Source organism: Pteropus vampyrus, unplaced genomic scaffold (assembly GCF_000151845.1).
Source record: "Pteropus vampyrus isolate Shadow unplaced genomic scaffold, Pvam_2.0 Scaffold54, whole genome shotgun sequence".
NCBI classification, from domain to species: Eukaryota; Metazoa; Chordata; class Mammalia; order Chiroptera; family Pteropodidae; genus Pteropus; species Pteropus vampyrus.
The window spans coordinates 4,136,532-4,140,455 of NW_011888835.1; the positions used below are offsets into that span (position 1 = coordinate 4,136,532).

Below are 3,924 nucleotides of genomic sequence, written 5' to 3' on the forward strand. Positions count from 1 at the left end.
CTCTGATAAGGGCCTAATATCTAAAATATACAAAGAACTCATAACTCAATAACAACAAAAAACAAATGATCCAATCAAAAAACGGGCAGAGGACCTGAACAGACACTTTTCCCTAGAGGATATACAAGTGGCTAACAAATATATGAAAAGATGAAGATTGCTAGCTATTTTGGAAACGCAAATCAAAACCACAATGAGATACCATCTCACACCTGTTAGAATGGCTATAATCAAGGGGACAAGCAATAACAAATGTTGGAGAGGATGTGGAGAAACAGAACCCTCATACACTGCTGGTGGGACTGCAAATTGGTACAGCCACTATGGAAAACAGTATGGGGGTTTCTCAAAAAGCTAAGAATTGATCTACCATATGATCCAGCAATCCCTTTACTGGGTATTTACCCCAAAGACTTGAAAACTCATATCTATAAAGATATTTGCACACCAATGTTCATAGCAGCATTTTTCACAGTGGCCAGGACATGAAAACCACCAAAATGTCCTACGATAGATGATTGGCTAAAGAAGCTGTGGTACATATATACAATGGAATATTACTCAGCCATAAGAGATGAAATATTGCCATTTGCAACAACGTGGATGGACCTCGAGATAATCATGTTAAGTGAAATAAGCCAGACAGAAAAAGTTGAAAATCACGTGATATCACTTATATGTAGGATATAAACCTAAAAGCAACAAATGAACAGGACAAATAGAGACTCATGGACATAAACAATGAACTAGTGGTTACCAGAGGGGAGGGGAGAGGGGGAAAATAACAAAAATGTTTAAAAAAATAAATAAATAAAATAAAATAATGTATATAAAGTGATTAACATCATCTAGCAGATAATAAGCATTGAATGAACTCCAGCAATTATTATTGTTGGTAATGTTTCTATTGATGTCATTTTTATTATTCTTTGTATTCATAGTACTCAGGCCATAGTCCAGCACATTTATGATTTTCTGTTGTTTTGGTATTGTTTATTGAAAGACAATTTCATATTTTTTTATGCATGCCCAATAATAAAACAGGATCTAGAGTCTAATGGTATTTTTATTAGACTATTTTTATTACACTCCTAAAATGAAAGAATCTTTTTCATGTTTTTTTTTTTTAATTCCTTCAAACTAAAAAAAGAAATTCTTCTGCGTAATTATTATTCCTAATAATTGATGATATACAATGCCTGGCTATTTGAATAAATTAATGAATGCACAGACAAAAAATCTGGTTATACTAGAACACAGACTGTTTTAAACTTTAAACTCAAAATAAATAAGCCTTAGGCACTGAGAAAAAATTGGAGAAAAATTGAGAAAAAATTGAAGATTTTTCTTCAAACCATCCATAGGTTGTTTAGTAACATGTTAGAACATTTGGAAACCTCTTGGATGTAAGCTTTCAAAGGTCATTGGCCATATCTTTATTTATTTTTGCATTTATATATTGCCAGCTACAGTCTGACAAGCACAGATGCTCAGTAAATGGGAATACATGAATGACAGTAAATCAGTAAGTCACTGACACACTGTAGAGGAAGTGCAGATCTTTGAATACATTTTTCTCAGTTCTTTGTTTAAGCCCAAAGGAAATGCTATTATATTGCATGCCTAGTTATAAGCGTAAAATGGAAAACATAAATTTATATCAATGAATCAAGAATCAATCCTCTTATATTATTAAATATTAAACCAAACAGAATGTTCCGTTAATTCAGTGCCAAAGTTAACTGAATATTCCTATCTCGCCTGTAGAAAATCATATATGGAACTAAAAAAAAATAAAATAAAATTTTTATTTTAATTCCTTTAAAAATGTTGAAGACTTTAAAAATATGATGATTACTTGGGGTACAGAGTATATTTTAAGACTTCATAGTAAATATTTTTATCATTTAGATTTTTTTCTTATCACATCAGCTAATGTTTTTAAATATTTTACACATTATTTGTATATGAATAGAGGAGAAATAGATATCACTTCTTCTTAACTATTCTTTAGATAGACTGCATTAATAAAATGTAGTTAAAATTAGTGTGAAAAATCCTGTTCTTACATAAGATGCAAATAAATGTACTATGTTGTTTTTACTAATGACAAGACCCCTTTACAGTAGCATGACCTTTCTGGGAACTGTGATAAAGAAAAATAAAAGAAAGATCAATTTTTTTCTTTCTCAGTTATAGAGAATTTCATGTATACTATCACGTCTAGCAAAATAACATGGGAACCAATTCACAAATGTTTCCCACAGAGTTCCATAATAGATGGTCAGAAAATGGTTAATGTAAAAAATAAACCATCCTCCCTGTTGCTTGGTCTTTTCCTTAATTCAGAGATATTTCTTAAGTAAAGAATCTTCTAAATGTCTCTGTAGAGTGACATGGATCTCTACATAAGACACATCAGGAAATATCTCTCTTATATTTGTACAAACTATCATATTGGTAGAATGGACAAAACAGAGCAGTTACTAGTTAACCCTAGTCTCTGCTGAAATAATGCTTTAGTTACACTGATAGCTTTAAAATTAAAGAATGTGTTTAACGAGAGAATTTTTGTGTACAAAGTCAACTTCTACTCATTTTCAAAGAGGTGATTAATCACATAAGTTTCTGAGATTCAAAATAACTTTCTCTAGAACATATCATAGAAATTCATGTTTAAATAGAAATCTATTAGCTTTCAAATTCTGAGAGTAAGGATCATGCCTAGAAAGAAGAATACATTTCTTTTTGATAACTGTGTTTTACTGTCTACCCTCCACAGTTATATGTTCTTTTATAGTTTGTTGTTGTTGTTGTTGTTATCTATGTGGATTTATTTGTTTTGTTTTGTTTAGGCGAGGCAACCCTTGGTTGACCTCACAGATTGCAAGGACCCTGTCATCTTACAATTCCTTATTTATTTATTTTTTACAAATATAGCACCTGGTCTTCCTAGGTGGTCTCCCATCCAAGTACTAACCAGGCCTGATCCTGCTTAGCTTCCGAGATCAGACGGGATCGGGCTTGTTCAGGGTAGCATGGCTGGAGACTTTATCTATCTGGATTTGAATAGTATGATGTCCAACACAATTTGGAATAGGCAAATCAGGAAGATAAATTGAATTATGCTAAATAAATAGCTCTTCGAAATTCACACTGAAAAATTATCTTTTTCATTTGAAGATTAAATTTATCTTTTGTAAATTCAACTGTCAACAAACAGTTTGGCAATTTAGATGTTAATGAGAAATTTAGTTGGAAAATTTCTACATGTTAAAAATTAATTTACTAATTCCGATATGAAAATAAAATAATAAATATGTATTTGAGTTTATTAAGGGGCATTTATTCCTATCTCCTGTGTAATTATTTTCTTTATTAAAGTATTATTGACAAATAAAATTGTAAGATATTTAAAATGTACAATGTGATGATCTGACATATGTACACATTGTGAAAGGATTCTCCACTCAAGTTAATTAACACATTCATCATCTCACATAGCTACCTTTCTTGTAAGAACATTTAAATTCTGCTCTTAGCAAGTTTCAGTTATACAAGAGTGTTATCAATTATAGTCATCATGTTATATATTAGATCCTCAGACTGTATCCATCTGAAAATTTGAACTTTTTTACTAACCTCTCCTATTTTCCCAGCCCCAAACCCCTAAAAACTACTTTTCTACTCTCTGATTCTATGAATTCAATATTTTTTATGTTTTATTTTTAGATTCCACCTATGAGTGATATGTGGCTCATTTAAGTCTACTGCCCTTTAGATTAACCAATGTTATCACAAAGGACAGAATATCCTTTTTTTAAAGGCTGAATAATATTCCATTGTATATAAATGTACAGGTAACTCCCACTTTTCAAAAGTTTGCATTATGCCACTTCGGTTTTAGAAAAGACCTACAGTAAT

The 3,924-nt window shown here is 31.0% G+C and overlaps 1 pseudogene; it reads right to left on the reverse strand.

Moving 5' to 3' along the window:
• Positions 1-2,931: 2,931 nt before the first annotated feature.
• LOC111739822 lies at positions 2,932-3,050 on the reverse strand (annotated as a pseudogene).
• Between the last annotated feature and the right edge of the window lie 874 nt (positions 3,051-3,924).